The following is an 18,946-nucleotide window of genomic DNA, read 5'->3' on the forward strand; positions in this document are numbered from 1 at the left end:
CATCCACAAATAGACAGACAGATATTGTATGCAATTTGAAAGTATTTTGCAGCACAGAAACCAACCCCTATTTTTCTGTCATGTAGTCCCCCTGGACTCTTTGATTAATTTCAATGAACTAAATCTGAAGAGCTTAGAGGCCTCACATGGCCCAAGCAAGGGAAGAAGATAAAAAAATCAATCATTTTCACAGTGTCATTTTCTGCAAACTTGAACTATAACAACTCAGTGATCAAACAATTTGCAGTTGTGAACATTAAGAAATGGGAGCCTTTGAAACATGTCAGCATGGCAGTAACGTATCTCCCCTCTATTCTCATCTTCCCCACCAGCTCAGCATATGTAAACTTTTAGGTAGTGCATGTTCAAGTTGTTCCCACACTATATAACAGAAAAATGTATGCTGCTGCAAAACAGAGGCATGTGTAATAAATATTTTGTGTGCTCAAGGGCCTAGAAATAGGTTGTAGGCTGCATGTGTATTAGAGACTTGTGTCAACATAGCTAGATCCATCAGGTGCATGAAGAGAAATGATCCTGACAGACACAGCTGGGTTTCAGAAGCTGCCTCAACAGCCTTATTTATAGTGGCAAAACCGCCCATGTTCTAGTTCAGCTCTTGACAAAAGGATATATAACAGAGCTTTGCTACAGTAGGAGCACATCAGCTGTAGAACATATGATATTTGCAACTGATACAAATCACCCAGTACAAATCTGGTATGAGAACTAGGGACAGAAGTTGGATGTGGAGGGATTATGGCTAGCACTTTTAAGACAGTGCTCTCTGAAGAATGAAAAGGGCTTGACTTTACCTTGCCCCAGATTTTGTGCTGTCATCCTCATCAAAGCATCCAAGATGAAAAACCTTCTCTCTTCAGTCTTGGGTAGTGGTACATTTCACACTACTTTGTGAACAGCTTTGTTTAGAAATGAAGTGCCTTGAAATAACAAACCTGAATCCTCTCATACAATTTCAGCTTTATCACGCCTGTAGTCACTTCTCTTTTAGAGGATTTGCAATAGGAACTGAATGCTGAATTCCTCTTTGTGCTTCTTTGGACCAGATCCTCAGCAAGTACAAACTAACCTAACACCCACAGATGTCACAAAATCTTCCCATATTTATACCAGCTGAAGATCCAGCATTTGTTTGCCAATGAGGATGTTGCTCTACAGTAATACTGTTTCTGGCCCAAGTAATTCCTAACATTATCGTAATTTACAACACTACCAGGCACAAAATGGAAAGAGTAACCACCAGGAACAAATCTTCTTTTTTGATTCTCTAGAATATGTGCATGTAGCTAATATATGGTCAACAGAAAAAATACACGGATATGGCCGTAAAAATATCTTATAATTATCTTAACCTGCTGCTTTGGGACAGACTTCATTGTCCACTTCCCTCAGATGCTGTCCTGCCTCCTTCCTCACACCCTGAGCGCTGTCAGTTTGCTGTCAGCTTTACAGTATCAAGTGTGTGATCTCTCCATTGGTACCCTGTTCAGTGTCATTTAAGCTGGCCAGTCTGCAAGGCCACCAAGGTCAAGGAACTATCAGGAGTAAGGTTTCTTAAGTGCAATGTATGAGACACCATCTGACACTGTTTATAGATAGAGTTAGCCTCTTATTGACCACAGGATAGAAGTTAAAAGCATTGCTTTGTGAGTTCAAATGTGTTAACCTCTGAAGTGATTGAATTAGGGTTATAAAGGTCCTAAAGTTTTGATCAGAGGCTTGGAGAATAAAAAGGATTTGGAAAAATTTTAGAGCAGGATCAGAGTAGCTACACTAAGTATGCCAACTACTATATTATTGTTGATTTAATTGAGTCCATCTATCAGGTCTGTGCATTATGTGATCCAGTTCCAAAGATGTTTCCCTGCTGCAGCTGACAAAATACAGACTATATGCTTCAAATGCAGTTGTCGGTCTTTAAAACAGGCAGTTACAAAACATGTTGGCTGCTCTAGCAATCAATAATGGGAAGGGCAGTGTACATTGGACTAAATCCCAAACAATTAAATACTTGCCAGTTTAAAGTAAAAAACGACGTGAGATTATGCCAAAAGCTTGTTCACTCTTTGGCAACCCAGAGTATTACAAACACTGATGGTTTAACAATCAGGCAAAATTAACAAAGCTGGAACAGTAGAAACATTTTCTGAGAAGTTTTCTGATGAATACACTGAAGAGGTAACAAATACACCTTCCCTTGAATTGTATCCACATGCCACCTGGAATTCCTGATGCACTGTTTTCCTGGAAGCTGACTCACGGAGGAGGAGGTTAGATACCTGTCATGAATTGCATACACAAACTACAAAGACATCACACCACCTTCAGCAAAAGAAGCAATGCCTCTTACCCAGAAAGGAGGCACCTAACAGCTTAAATGTTTTGGAACACCGGACCTGCACTCTGAAGACTGAGAATAAACAATTTTTCCCAGCCCTGAGAACAAGTGAAGGAAAGTGCCATGTCAGGGTGCAGCAAGGGCCAGTTACTCCCTAAGGGACCAGGAGCTGAGCATGATGACACAGCCAGGACACAGGCCAGTGAGGTGAGCAGGGCAGGTCTAGGGTGACAGCTCAGGGGCAGCCCAGAGCCCGGACCACCAGACAGCTTCATGGACTGCTGAGGCCAGGCCAGGCCATTAGACTGCAGGTTGGGTCTGGTGCAGCGGGGCCCGTGACCAGGCAGGGCACGGCTGTGACAGAGCTGGAGAGCGGCATCCTGTGGCATCACTGGGGCAGCAAGTTATGTCCCCAGCTAGGCTGAGCTGGAGCCCTGAGCCATGCGCAGGAATGTGAGTGGAAGCCCCAGGGGAGGCAGGCAGGACCAATGAAATCCATTAGTGCCATTTTTTCGTTAAGAATTTCACTGGTTTTCACTATTAAATTATCTCTGTTCCCATGCCTTGGCTTCACCACAACAAAGTGTTAAATAGACTTTGAGCACAGTTATTAATTTTTCCACATTTGTGATCTGTCTTACCAATACAGAAAAGAATCAGAAAGAGCACCACAACTGCAGAGAAAAAATGGTAAAAAGGTCCATGCTATATGCTATTCCAATGTCTATGCTTAAAAAGTATGGACTTCCTTTTCCTACTCCACAGTCTTGCAGTAAGAATGTTACCCCTCTTCACCAGAATAATAAGGCTTAGGCACCCATGTTTTGATTTACGGGTGGAAGGAGAGAGTCACTTAGAGGCTTATAGCCAATCTTCCCCTTGCCATTAATGCCAGCTAATGTGGCATGTTTATTTGTCACCATGTAACACGAAGGTACATAGCTGTTTCCCTCAACCTCTCCATTCAGACAAGGGCTGGGCATAGCCCTGCTCTATTCCAGGAAGGACTGAGAGGGGTCTGCAGCCAAACTGGACAGGTGATGCTTGAGAGATGTTGTAGTGTCAGTCAATGGTTATTGCTCCTGTGGCCAGAAACAGGGACCCTAACTGGCATTACAGAACAATCCTGAGTAGAAACAGGCCCTGCAGGCCATTCTTTTTCTGGACTTGTGCTAACAGCTACAGCCTTGTTGCAAATCTCCTCAGTCTTTCAAAGTGTGGAAAATATGGTAGATTTTGCTATTATTTCTCTGAAACATAACAGGGAATGCTATGTACTCAGCTATTCTTGCTGCTTTCTACTGCAGGGTACCCTTTCTTTAGTGATGTTATAGGATATAAGATGCATACTCACCTTTCTTATCTCCATCAATTATCTGGGATAATAATCTCTTCATACTTTTTAATCCCCCCACTGCATAGCTGAGGAAATATAGGTAGATATTAACCTTGTGTTAAAGGTCATTTAGAATGCTCCCGTTATGCACACACACACCTCTGAGCTAGACTTAACTTCAAAGATATTTGTCTTTCAAAAGACAGTGCATTTATCTGGGACAATGAACATTACCAGAAATCAAATATTCTGGTGCCCAAAATAACACAAAACAGGTTGATTTCTCTAACTCTCCTCCTCTCCCCCTCTCCCCCCACCACCCTTTCTCACTTTCTCCCTTTTTCCCTTTCTCTCTTTCTGTCTTCCTTTCTTGATTTCTTAACTGTAGCACATGCAACTAACATGGGAGTAACTGGATATAGAAATAAATACCTACTAGCTTTTATGCTTCTGGTAAAACATGGTACTGTGTGATTTCTAGGCATGTACAGAGAAAGATGAAATAAAGCAAAGTTACCTAGCAAGTGTCAGTCTTAATACTCCAAACTATCATTTCAGAGTGCTGCAGAATATAGTTCCCTTTCTTTAACCCTGCAATAAAATGTGTGTCAAATCTCTGTAGACCAGGCCCCAAACAGTCCAAGTCCAAGGCTGTGCAACCCTTCCATCTGCCACCCAGCTATCAGTAAAAGACCTGTCCCAGATGATGTGTAAACAAGTTGTCAAAATACAGTAATCTGTAGCACCAAAGTCTCAGTGTAGACAAGAATCTCTGATTAGTGAAAGAAAAAACTGATGTCAGCCACATCAAGAAGTCCTAGACCTGGAGATGACACCAAAGGTGTATCACAAAAAAATTCCCAGTTAACAGTAAAGGAAGGTAGTGATAGAGTGGTAAGTGGCATTTACTTCAGAAGTATCAAGAGGTGGATTCTTAAGCATAGTCCTACAGCTGTTCAGATGAGGCTTGCTAGGAGCATGGGCTACCTAAGAAACTTTGACAATCTCACTAGATTATGAACCCAGTGTAACTTAGGCATCTTCCTTTTTTCACACTTAATTTTTACTCTGAGGAAAAGGAAATGCTGTTAGAAAATGAATTCTGTTAGGACATAGTAGTTTGTAGCAGAAGATACAAAATTTTACTCAATGCTTTATAAGGAAATGCACTGATTCGCAATGCAGTCTAACTTAAATTGCCTGCTGGCAAACAGTTCAACTGAAACCCTGGGAAAACCAGACCAACACTATGTGCCCTGTAATAGAAACCCAAAATATATTTCTAGAAGCTAATTCTGACCCCAAAAGCTTTTTTGAGCTCTCTGGTAATGCTAATAACTTTTTTCTAAGTCAGGAACATTTTGGATTGAGGTACAATCTGATCTGCAATTTGCAGTTATTCAGAGGACTTGCAATATCTCACTGACATTAAAATTGATACTTTGGCTGAGTATTCCATCCTAGCAGGAATCACCAAATATTAAGAAGAGAAACCTCAGATCCTGATCACTACCCATTTGCAGAAATTATGTAAAAAAAATCAGAAAGAAAAGTTTGGTCTTGAAAATTCATAAAAATGCAAGCTTGACCTTCCATATTTTAAGAGTAGACTAAAACATAAGTTGGTTGACTTAAGGTAATATTTTAACCAGAAAGCACAAGAAAAGAAACATCTTAATTGACTGAAAATCCAGCTGTGGACTTAAAATAGAATTTTAAAAAGTCACATTTTTCATGTTACTAAGTTCAGCACTGTCTAGTCTTTGAAGAAATGGATTGGCTCGACAGAGCTAGCTGGAGCACTCAGCATTCACACGGGAACTCTTCTGCTGTCAACTGGTCCAAAAGTATGGCTGTGAGACTTAACATATCCTGGCTGCTAGCTATTAAACATATCTGCTAGGGCCACCTTCGCGGTTGAAGGAGAGATTTAGAGATGGAACTTTTTAAGCTTTTTGTGGATGCTTTGTTCTGTTTAAAAACATCTTTGCCTTTACTGGAGAGATTTTCAAAGCTGAGGAAAGAATCTGTGTGCTGGATCCGTTCCATTGTAGTAGTAATTAAACTCTCTATTCCTAAAGGCCCAGTCTAACTCTTAATGAAATAAACAGCATAGCTCCCATTGCATTCTAGAGAGGCAGGATCCAGTTTCATCTACTTGGGGTTCTTCACAAGAATGCTTCCTAACTGTGATCAAGAGAGCAGCAGATAGAAATCAAAGTAGAGCAAAGTGTTTGTAATTATTATTTCTAGCACAATGATTAATCCGTGCCACATTTTCCACTATCAGTCCCTTAATGGAAACTCCAAATACCATATCCACTGTCTGTTATATTAGCATTCTGAATTTAAAGCAATCACTTCATTCGTTAATTTCCATGTAACACCCACCTCATAACTATATACATTAAAATCCTGCAGTGCCAAGTGTTTCAGGGATCCTGAAATGAGTCCCTGCTAGCACTAACTTTTCCATCTTCAGGGCCTTTACCCTACCCACTGAACTCTCCCCCTATTTCCTTGCTGCCTCATGACTCACCACTGAGCCATGCTGTCTGTGCAATGCAACCAAGCGATCTCTAGCCGCCAAGCCCCAAAACCCTCCTCACTCAAAACCAGTACAGTAGCAGTGTTCTAAAATTCAGCTGAACTCGCAGGGCTTCTGACTTCTCTTAGAACTGATACTGATTGGAAAAAGTACTGATCTGGTGAAATCATGACATTCCACAGAATCATTTTTACTTTTTTTTTTAATGAAGGAAAAAAAGCAAGAAACCTTTCAACCTGAAACCTCTTTAGTTTCCTGACAGCTCATCTATCCAGCACATTGACAGTTCATCAGGTGGAGAGACATCCAGCATCTGCAGTTTATTACCCAGATGGAGCCATGGGACCTCAGGCTTCCAATTGATCATTGGAAAGCTCTGTAGTAAGACATAGTATTTATCTCAATTTATAAGCTTCAGGGATGAGGTTCTTGAGAAAGTGAAAAATCAATGCAGCTGAACAGAAATTAGCAAATGCCAGGGCATTTGCAGAAGCTGGGGATTCGGCCCCTGTTTGTAAAATTTGGTTAAAACAGACTTCCACATCCCAAATGCTACACTGACAAAGTTGGACATCAACTGCATGAGCAGCTATGTGGCAGGATGTGGAAAACTACTTTGTGTGAATGATTCTGTGCTCTTATCAATATCCTACAGTCTCCCCATGAACAAGTTAGTGTTTCACAGAAGATAACACAGTGGAAGCAACAAGTGTCAAATCACTAGGGTACTGCCAGATTTCATACTGCTACAATCCCATACTGCAAGCATTTGAAAGGCTGCCTGAAGCAAAATAATAGTAATTGCACAAAACATATGCAAAAGAATCTCACTGTTCTATGAAATGTAGCATTTAATCACATGGGTTCTTGCTGTTTGGAGGATGAGAGGCAAAGAACTCCAATGAATATTCTTCAATAGGAAGTCAATCAGCCTATGGCTTTTGTATCACATAAGGACTTGATCATATGTCTGACTCCCATTTGGTACTTTTTAAAGAATTAATAGTGTATAAATCACATGATTAAAGCCATTGCAGGGTGTTTTATAACTGTAGCGTCTCTTTATAAACCATAAGCTTACTATGTGACCTAAACCTGGCTATGTTTTATAATTTTTTTTTTATTCAGTTGCCAAGAAAACTGGCAATGCTTCTCTAATTGTCTGCATATACAACCAGAAGGTTTTCAAGAATTTCTCTTACTCAAATCTTTCTACCTACCTTCACTGAAATCCTGTGAAGCTCTGCTGATTAGCCAGAAAGACCTCCACATCAAACAGCCTGTCCCACCTCCGATTACAAACCTGTGTTTCTCTTTCCACTGGGACTTCGCTGAGGCACCCACTCACAGGCTGAAAGTGACAAACCTGAGCCTATAGTGGCCACAGATCTATACAGACACCCTCTGCTTGCCCACTAATCACACGTGATTTTTCCCATTCATGATTTTTTCCAAATCCCAGAAGCCTGTTCTAAGTATCTGATCAGTTAGTCTTTACCTTCTTATTTTAAGAGGTCTGGAAGAGAATGAAGAATGTTGTAACATGAAACATAGCTCACTAACATGAGAGTGGAAAAGATCTTTGACACTGTCAAAACCACCTGTTAAAATAAATACATTTAACAAAACCTTATCTCTCTTGATGGCACGAAAAGCTAAGCACTTTACCCCAAAGTTTTTCTCTGCTCTCATTTTTTTTTTCTCAGATCAATTTCCAATTCTGGTATTTAAAGATGGCTTCAAAACCTCTTCTGCCTGTGTGCTGTTGGAAATTGGAAAGGGTTAAATATCTGGGCAGTGGGGACTGTCCAACATAGGCCCAACAAGTCAGCAAAGCCTAGTCTTTTTTTTTTTTTTTTTTTACACAGGCAATACAGGAAGAGACTGATGATTAGAAGAATAACAATGAAGTTACTCTCACAGCCTAGGAATAGAGAAGCCTGTGAAGGCAATCATAAATTAAAAGTTCGGAGCCCAAGTTCTTCATTCTGAAACTAGAAGACAGTTGAGGGAGAAGGGACATCTGTTCCCAGAACAAAAGGCCAAGAGGGACAGCATGGGGGGAGCTCAGCTTGTTGCAGCCCCCCCTGAGCTGCTACATAATTTCATTTTAGCTCTCTTTCAATTTCAATTTTTAGCTCTCTTCAGGAGACGCATGCATTTGACACTGTGTTTGTTCTACTTACTGTCACCACTAAACCCTTTTTATTCCTCTGCAGGGAAAGCTTAGTCACTGGATCTGTCTACTCCTTCTCCCATCTTCTCCCATCTCCTCCCCTCCCCTCCCCTCTGACCCTTAAAGCCAAGACATGAAGTTACATTTCTCTATTTCTTCCATCAGCTATTGTGGTGTGAAAGTTCCACTAAGACATGGGCACATTCCAAAAATAACATGTGAATAAGGACTTCTGTGTTTTTAAGACCTGACCCAAAATATTTATTTATCCAGAAGTTGAAATTCTCACGAGCGATGGGTGAAATTCTGAGGAGAGGAGATCTGCAGCAGGCCTGGACATAACACTGAATCTCAGGGCAACAAGTGCTTTAATATAGGCAATGAAGGATAAGCCATAAACCAAGCGTCAGCAGAAATCTATATATTAACATCATTTCATAACTCGCATCAGTCACTTTTATATTAGAAAGGAGTGAGAATGAAAGCACAGGTACACTTAAATAATAATAGGGATTCCTACAAATCCTGGACTGATTTACTACTGACAGTGCAGTAATGGATTGCTTATGGCAAACAGGAGATTCACAGTTTCCCAGGAGGCTTATTCCCCCACTGCAGGATACAAATAATTCCCATTGACTTCAGTGCCTTTCCTGCCGTGAAGGACCAGGAATTTATTGGCTTCAGTGGGAGTTACGAATAACTTGCATGAGGAAAATGAAACCCTAAAGAAACAAATTAAGAATGACTCTGTCTACTTCTTAGATCTATTTCAAATATTTCTCTCTATGTCAGCTGGAAAAAAACCACACTCAACTCAAACTTACCCATCTATAGAACCTAAAAATTCTAGCAACATCTATAAACAAATGCATATGGTCAGTGTAGAGCAGAAGTAGCAATAAAAGACATAAGAAGCTGAAAGATTTCTCATGGAAGAAGTTCTCTGTGAAGTATTTGTCTCCTGGGCAGATTTTACCAGCTAACCGCCAAGACGCCTTCGCCCTGCAGATGCACACAGCATTCCCTTACTAACACTCTGTTGTCATCTTGCTGTAATTGTGCACTTTCTTTCATTTACCAGTGAAGAGCAATTACATTAAAAAATCAACCCAAATAGTAGGTTCTAGTTTTTGACAGTTTTATGCTTAAATTCCCATCCTGCCTGTCTGTACCACTTGTCTGACAGTATATCTGGTGCAGAAGAAGAAATGTTCTTCTTTGAGAACCATATTTGGAGAAACTTCATTGCTTTAAAGGAGACATAAGGGCTAATATTTAATCTGGTAGACCAGCAGATGGATAATCACACAGCTGTTGGCCTACCTAGTCAGGTGTATTACATTTCCACAACAGGAGTATTTTCAAGAAACCAGTGAAATGTGCATGTTTGGCACCTAAGTAGGTGAGCAAAGAACTGTTGCGGATTTCTTACCACCTCCTCGCAGACATCTAGCTGGGGCAACTCCTCATGACAGGAAACACGGCCAGAGGATATGCTCTGCTATAGCAACTTGTATGGAAGGAGACCCTACCACAATCTCCACTGGAATGGCAGCACTGAAGGAATCACTCCTGGAAAAAGGAATTAATAAATTACTCTCAGACATTCTAGGAAGTCTCTCACTGATGTCAGTGAGACTACGGACATAGGTGAGGGAACAAACCTGAAAAGGTAGGGCTTTTCAACAAGAGGAAAATACATATAGTACTCTTTGTGCCTAAATCAGTAATTTCGTGTATGATATAGCATTTAGTTTCTGCTGAGCTTTTCTAAGCTAATGGAGACTTGCAGAACTGAGTAAACTATGGAAGTACGTCCTTGTAAATGTCACCTTTATGTAGCAGATACAGATTATGCAATGTGTTTGTTATTTTCAACTTCCCATTTAAAAATAAAAATTCTTTCACTTTGACAAACTCTACTGCCCTTGTGACATCCCCAAAAGATATCACTGTTGTGCCATACATAGGAATTGCTTCATATACTTATTTTCCTTGTAAGCAGAAACTAGGCTCTGCAAAAGCTAACAGTGTGTACACGAGATTATAAGCAATGTATTTTTTAGAATTGGCTTGCCTTTGCTGTTGAAAAAAGTGTGGGCAGCCTGTATGACTAAGTAATACAGGTTCTGCTGGAAGGGGATGAAGTGAAGATGTAGTTTTGTAAAGGATTTAGAAGGAAGCAGGGAAAAAAGGGATGCTCCATTCTCTATTTACTATTTTTTAAAACACCTGCCATTCAATCAGTTCCTAAAGCTCAAAAAGAAAGTAACCTTCCAGAGTATTTTCATGGGCCCTGAGGCCAGGCAGTTGCTAATCTGGATGAGTCAAGAGTATCCACTACAGAGGAAACAACAGCAGGAAGCATGGAAATCTTCTCAGGCTTCCCCTGGCTTTACTGACTTAATAGGGAGACCCCACCTACACATTTAATAGGGTCAGGGCCATAACCCAAGGCTATAGGATATACAGATTCTTGATCATTCCATTACAGTAAGGATGTACATTTCTAGTTAAACTCACAAACAATGCTGAATAGCTACACAGAAGTTTAACAGGACCTCCCACTTCATGGAAACAGTGACTGTTTACATAATACGTAATGACAGTAAATCATAACAAATCCTAGGAGAAAACTCCAGTGAGAGACAAAATAACATGACCTTCTGATTTTTCTTCTTTTCTCAGTCTTACAGTCCATATCTTTATTTCCCCATCCTGTAAGGATTTCTGCATATTCTTAACTTTCAGCACATCAGTAGTCCCACAGGTTTCAATTAGTCTAATTCGCTGCAAAAAAAATAAGTGCATGCATAAGAGAATGTCCTGTTTTCCCTTTGCTTATGCAGTGCCTAACGTGGTAGGATCCCTCTCCATAGCTTGAGATCCCTACCACTGTGATATAAATAATACAAACATGTTCCACTTCACAAGGTTAAACAATTAGCATTCTAAATACAGGGCTTGTATAAAGTAGCATCACTATTGATCTCCATTTCTGTGCTGAGCTAGACCAGCTGAGGATCAGACCCTGCCTAAGATGTTGAGTAGTTTGCAACATGCAAAGGAACTACACATACATACTTCTGTGGGGAAAAAATTTGCAACTGGACAACTCGTTTCTGAAACTCATCTGTCAGTTAAAATTAATTACTGAAGAATGTCCTGCATGAGAAATTCTTGTTCTATCATTTGGTATATTAGAATACAACATAGCTTTCGCAAGACAGACTTCATTACTTTTCCCCTGGGAACTCCTCCACTCTCTTCATGTGCATGTGAACAGATCCATAATTACACAACCAGAACTCATATTTGCTTAAAATGAACCATTCTAGTGCTTATCCCCCAACAGGACACTCCTGTGAAAAAAAAAACCTGTTCCCTGCTAAGATAACAGAGTCAAGGCAGGAAAAAAAATATTTAAAAGATTTGTTTCTTTTCACATCTATAATTTACTTGTGCTGCACTTGCATCAAGAAGCTAGCACGTCAGGCCTGAAACCCAGCATGCTAGGTGCTGTACCAACATGTGAAAAAAAAGACAGAGTCTACTCCTGAAGCTTTCCGTCAGAAGTGTGCCTGCATTACATTACAATGTGTGACTTTTAAGGAAGGGATTGCCTGTAGCAGATGTGCAAGGCTTGGTGCAAAAGGTCTGCATGCCTGCCAGGGGCTGCAGGAATACAAATCTTTCACGTCAGTGCTAGAAGGGGATGATGCACATCCTGAGAGCACTGTCTGCAGCCTTCTGCCAGCCCTCATGACATGGCCAGGGTGTCTGACACAGACAAGTTGGACACTCCTCCTGCAGTCTGAGAGTCCCACATGGTCAGCAGTCCGGAGAGGGTTCTGGCTGCTCCTTTAATATTGTTAGTTATTTAATTATCCAACAAAGAAACAAAATTCAAAACAAGGACTCTCACATGTGAATTCACTACACTTCAGCATTTGCCCAGCTCCCATTCATATGGCAGCTAAAAGATCCAGTGGAAAAGAACAGACTTGAATGACCATGCATCCCTGTGCTCTGGAGTGTGGGCTACAGCAACTAATAATAGATGAAGGTTTACATGTTTTTCTTGTGTTTCTGCTGGGGCTGCTGTGTCATTAATTCAGCTTGTGCCTGACTACTTATGTTAAACATTCCCTTTGTGGCTTTCTCTAAATCTTAAATTTTGCATGTGACCACATGTAAATGTAAATGTGTATTTTTATGGTCCTGTAATCTCAGTGCTTTTAAATCCCAATTGCCTGAAGGCATACAGGGAGCTGAAGCAGAAAAGCTTGGTCAGTTTGGGATCATTTAGAGCTAGTTTATTTGCTCTTTCTGAGTGGATTCAGTTCCTGTAGAGCTTTTTGCCTTTTGTGTAATAGAGTAAAGATAAGATCTAGGAACCTAATTAACCCTGCAGGGCCTGTGAACAAGGCTCATTAGAAAACAGTCAAACACATTTATATTTAAACACCTCATTTACAGGAATTCATATCATATTTCCGAACAGCAGATATACATGCCACACACTCATACCTTTAACCACTGTAAATCATCACCTTAAATAAAGCTGAAAAATGCACCAAGTTTGAGCTCAAAGTCATCTGGATTGTACGTGTAAATAGCCTATAGTTTGAAAGAGTACCCAGTAATAAATGAAAGTCCTGTCTGCAGGACACTGCAAGCTATAGTGTCCTTTCACCTGCACCCCAAAAAAAAGTGTACATGTTCCACAAAACCAGCGTTATTGAAGCCCACATCCTGACCAGTAAACACCACTCTGCAGCAGTTTCACTGGGGACTTTCCAATCTGTCCAAGGCAGTGACAATAAGATATATGTGATCATAGACATCTCTGAGGACTTCTGGAAAGACTTCATAGTCAGAATAAGGTTATTAAAAACCTCATTCTAAGGTTACTTCATAGGTCTGTAAATATCCTGGGTCAGACAGTAGCAAAGCATGGGTTCTGGTACTCAGTGACTATGAATATGTATGTACTTGTCATACAGGTTCCAGTTATTTGAGAACAAAAGTATCCTCAGCAGTTCTGAATGCTCCTTCTTTCCTAACCCTTCATTCCTTCCACCCCCACCCCTCATCACAGAGAGACCAGAAAAGCCAAGCAAAGAGAGATCTTTGGAAATGTCTGACCCAATTTCCTACTCTGAAGAAAGGTATGGGAAAAGAAATGTTTATTTGTGGACACAATTGGTAGTTCAAATCCACATCCTCAAAGTACCAGCACTTGACATACCCTGTTGGTTGAGGACTTCAGGACCCAACAGCCTGATGCTTGTGATTAGCCCCTGCCTCATAAGTTGGTGCATTACTGGGTGCAGCTCTACATATGTACCATGTGCATAGCAATTTAAAAGCCAGAAGAATTAGTCTTGCTTCTTGTGACATCCTACAGGGCAGCCTGGATTCAGAATTAGATCTGGTCAGTACTTAACTTTGCTGTGACTGCCTGACCAGTAAGGAGCATAAATGATGCCACTGGGACTGAAATGTTTCTTAAAATTAATTGTTTGCTTAATGGTTTTCCCGGAGAAGGATGGGTTTAAATACAAATTTAAGAGTATTTTCTACTGCAAAGCTTGTGCGAGTGAAGATCCCATTGCAGAGAGATTCTAAGCAAGACAGAACTATATTGTGTCGCAGATATTTTAAAATCAAAGGCATTATAATTTTAATTTTTTTAAAATTCTGTATCCAAACACAATTGGTAAAAGCAACCAAATCTTTACACTATAATTTCTTCAGGAAAGGAATGAGTTTTGTTTGGGATTTATATGGCATTTAATACAACAGGAACCAGTCTAGGACTGGGGCAACTGCACTGTAATGATATACAAATGAATATAATTTTGTTTTTTTAAAAACACTTAGCTTAAAATTCTGCTTCAAAGGCCTGAAATTAACATTTCATTAGCCAGTTTAAAAGCATACTGTTTAAAAAAGACAAAACCTCGACTGCTTCTATAAGTAGATTCATGATTTATATTGTGAATCGCTTTAGCAAGAGCAGGAAAATCCCAAATCAAGTTACTCTTCAACCTGCACTAATAAATCCTGTGTTGACATGAATTCTTTTTTCAGTGCTTCATTTTCAAGGAGTCATGTGGTTTTTTAATAATCAGTCTTGTTGTTTCCTCTTCATCCTATTCACCAAAGCAGCAATAACTACAAAAGCATCTTAGGCAACACACAGCAACTCAAATGCAGCACTGAGAAATATCTCTGTGAAATCAAGTTTAATGAGATATCAAAATATTACATCTGCAAGTCTTGGCTGCTGGACAGTACTTTGGAAAGCAAAGCCAGTTTCACTAGTCCAGATTAGTCAACATCAGGTTCATTGGTCTAACATTTCACAAAATATTTTCCCACATTTGTCCGACTACAGTTTGAAGGGTGTAGCTGACAACATAAATGTGCCCTTAGGTGAAAATCCCTAAACATTTCCCTTGGCGATCTTTGCGTCTGGACATTACCAATGCAGCTGTCTGTAATCAAGAGATCTCTACAGGCCTGCTAATTATTCCCTAGGCTTTTCCACTGGCAATAAAAATCCCATTTGTCGCAGCTTGTTTGCAGAACTGCTTCCATTTCCACAGTGGTGGCATTAATTAGCAAAAACCTGTGAAAATTGTTGGAGTTTATAGGTTCAAAAAAACTCACTAAGTATTGCTCCTAAATATTCCTATAAATTCAGCCATGGCAACAAGTCCTGAAAGTCCAACTTTCTCAGTTGGAACAATTTTTCATGCTTGTAGCAATAAGTGGGAAATAATGGGGGTCTCAGATTCACATTAGGAAAGTTGCTTCTGTGACCTCTTCATGCAGATGGATGGTGAATTTCTCAGATAATAAATCAAAGTTTCCTGATGGTACAGTGGCATCTCTTGCTGAGGACCGCAGAGCTGCTGGCTGCCCTCTATTCAAAGGCAGCAGGCCTCTACCCTGCAGGATGCTTTCTCTACAAATCCTTCAGTCACGATCAGGAGATATTAGGGCCTCTATAAACTGCCCAGGCATTTTGAGGAACAGCCAGCATCCTGCTGGGAAATGGACACTTTTCAACTTCATTGACATCTGTCACATATACAAAGAATAGAAAGTGGTCAGGAAAAAAGCCACATTATGACTTTCCCATCAGCAGGGCCAGTTAAGTCTTTGTTCTTATAAGATATTTAAAAGGTTCATCAGAGCTACCTTGCTTAATAGTATCTTTACTAAGAGAATCTTACCTTTGGGGTTTTAATGACCATAGAAAGTTTCTCTATTTCTTGGTACTTTTTGCATTCGGCTAACTTTCCTGTAGGAATTTCAAACAAAACAAAAAAATAGTTGTGATGCTAGTTTTTCCATTAAGTTTTTATTAACTTTCTTCCGAATAAGTCCCTGCAAGGAAAATTACACCATTTTTTATTATCAGAAATATATTTATTAAGTGACAATCTAACTCCCAGAATAGCAATGCATTCATTTTTTTGGAGTTAAAGCTTTTTCCCAAATGACCCTAAAATAAGCATGGGAAAGTGGTATTGTAAATACAGTAATGAACTTCAAGCGAATACACTTTTTTCACTCAATGTATTGTCTATATTAAACACCGTTTGGGGGATAGGGTTGTCAATTATTGTGCTTATATAACATAAGGATAAAACTTAAGGTGATGCTCTCTTGCTGTTTATAATAATTTTTAAGTGTCTTAAATGCAGGAGACGTAATTTCAATAGGAATTTCCCAGCCTCTGAGTGTGATGTATATACACAACTATTTTTTCAGTTCCTTCTTTATGCAAGTGTTTCCCTCAAAAATCAACAGAATTCAGTAGGTAAAGGCACCTGGTGGGGAAACAAGAATTTTCAGCTGTAGCTCTGACACACTATGGGACTATGGGCGTACTTCTGGGACTCAGTTTCTTCAAGAGCTGATGATGCATAATATAAGTGCTTTTATATGGCATTGTGATACCTAATGATAAAAAGAATTTTTAATTACTCTTGCACTTATCACAGAAGTCAATATAATCTATTCATTCTGGGTTTTCTCTATTGGCTTCAGCAGAATCAGTGTAGTTTATGTAATGGTAACTGAAAACAGGATTTGGCCAACTGGCTTCAGTCTTTTTACTAGTTCCACCCAAGTCAACTAAATTCAACAGTGAGGTGAATGAAGCAAGCAGAACTGGGCCATATTTTATACAAAGACAATGCTGAGCTTGATCCGGCAGAAGTATGGGAGATAATGTACTTACCCCCCAAAAAACTGGGAGAAAAATCTCAACGTGCCTGCTCAGTTACAATGACAAAGCCCTGTTACTGCATAGGTGCCTGGGGAAAGGGATTTAGCTGCTGATGGCTGGACAAAGAGGAGCAGTGACAGGTTGGGATCATCAGTCACTGAATGCTGACCATGGTATAATATTTGCAATTTAAGATTAGATGCAAGATTAGATGAGTAAATGATAAAGTGGGCTTAGAAATGGGTCCTGGTGAGGCTTACAGCAGACCACTAAGCCCAAAACCAGCTGGTGCACTGGTTTCCCAAAGCAGCATGAGAGCCAGAGTCATACAAATGAGTCACACCTGCTTAAATCCATCGCAATAGAGTGATGAAGGGCAACCTGGTAACGGAAAGCAGGGTGGATCCCTCCATTGGGTGATAGATTTTTAATAACTTTTTCCCTGCTTTAGTTAAAAGACTTCTTTCTAAAGGCTGAGCCTGACTGAGCAAACTTAGCAGCAATGTCAAATTTAGCAGTCTTCAAAGTTTTAATGGAAAACACTATCAAATTCTGTTGGGCAGAAAATGTGTTTTTCATGAAGAAAACCTCTTTGTTAAAAATTGACATACTGAAATCATTAACATAGTGTTTAAAAGAGTAGGCTCATTCTGAACACCTTAAAACAAAAGTAACTACAGCATTCCAGAAATAGGTTTTCATTCAGTCAGGAATTTAACAGTTAAATACCTTTAAAGGTCCAAAGTTTAATGATTCAGACCCTGGAATGACTTTTTAAAACTGCCTAATTCTACTAAAGCATGTAATTTTTTATAGCAAATGGACTTTTCTGAAATAAAGCTGCAATTTCCATCTTTCTTATTATGATTTCATGGACTGCCCACAGAATGTAGTTCACTGCACACTTCAGTCCTGGGTGTATGTGAACATGGCATAAGGATGGAGCACAGTTTATCACCATCAGTGCTACCTGTGCTCAGAGCTCAGGTTTGGAGCACAAGGACAACCCAATGAAGTATTTAAGCTTACACTTCATGTTCTAGGGTACAAACGGTGAAACCAAAGTCAAAGAGTCTGTTCAAATGCTTAAAACTAGTCACGACCTCAAGCATTTTGCTAGATGAGCCTAAAGTGCTCTCCATCTTGCTGGATCAAACTCTGATGCAAGGGCAAAGAGGTGTAAAATTGCAACACAGTCAAATCAAGCCAAAGGCAGCACTGAAGTAAGTCAGTGGTCTTCCCAGTTCATGCTGAAGCTACCCCATACAAAACAGTTAAAATGTCAATGCTTTAATTATGTATTGACTCTACTTTCAAAAAGGGAAATGAGTCAAAATAATTCAAAAAGGATCTTTCTATTTTTTTAACATAGTTTAAATATTGCAAAACTGAGATTTTCAAACTGTTGTTTTGTTTTCTGTTTATTTTCTGGAAACTGTCAAATAAACTGCTGTTCTTCTATTCCTTCTATCAGGCTGTACCTTTTTCTGAACAGCTGCATCTTTTATAACTCTATACAGAGGGCATTTTATCACCAAGAATTGAAATAATCTAGATATTCTGGAATATAAATATTGAAGTATAGAAGTGTCCTTAACAATCTGCAAGTATCAGCATATACTAAAGAAGTGCATTTAATACTGATAATGAGTGCACAGCTAAAATCTTAAGGCAAATAGCACAAATTCTGAAACACAGGCATTTATGGGTTTTAATTTTATATCATCAGGTTCTCCTTCTAGCATTATAATACAGCTTCAGAAATAATCTGATACTGTTGCTCCCATGTGCCCTGTATATAAGAAACTGCTATCCTTCTTTTACCTATTGTCTTATTCCATGGAGGGACTTCTGGGTTCTTGTTTTATTTAGGAAAAACCTACAGAATGCTGAACATGCCTTACTGTCATTCAAGCACATTTAAAAGCTAAGGGACCTCTCTCCTCTCCCTGGATCAAATAATTTCCTCTGTCTAAACGTGTTTAAAATTTTAAAACTCTTTTTACACATGAAAAAATCTGGCAATCTTTCCCCCAGGATCTTCTGAACAAAATGTGAATACTTCATACTCTTGTGCTGCAAAGGGGAAAATTCATTCATCCTCTGACATTCATCCTTTGCAGTTACTGCAGAAGATAAGCTAATAACCCAAGATTTGCAAGGGGACTGCCCCATGCTGCGACTTCCAGCTTTGTAAAGGCCACACAGAAGGTTTCGTTTGTCTCATTAACTTCCCCACTGTACCAACCAGAAGTTTATTATACAGTACTTTTCTC

Source organism: Haliaeetus leucocephalus, unplaced genomic scaffold (assembly GCF_000737465.1).
Source record: "Haliaeetus leucocephalus isolate CR32 unplaced genomic scaffold, Haliaeetus_leucocephalus-4.0 Scaffold450, whole genome shotgun sequence".
NCBI classification, from domain to species: Eukaryota; Metazoa; Chordata; class Aves; order Accipitriformes; family Accipitridae; genus Haliaeetus; species Haliaeetus leucocephalus.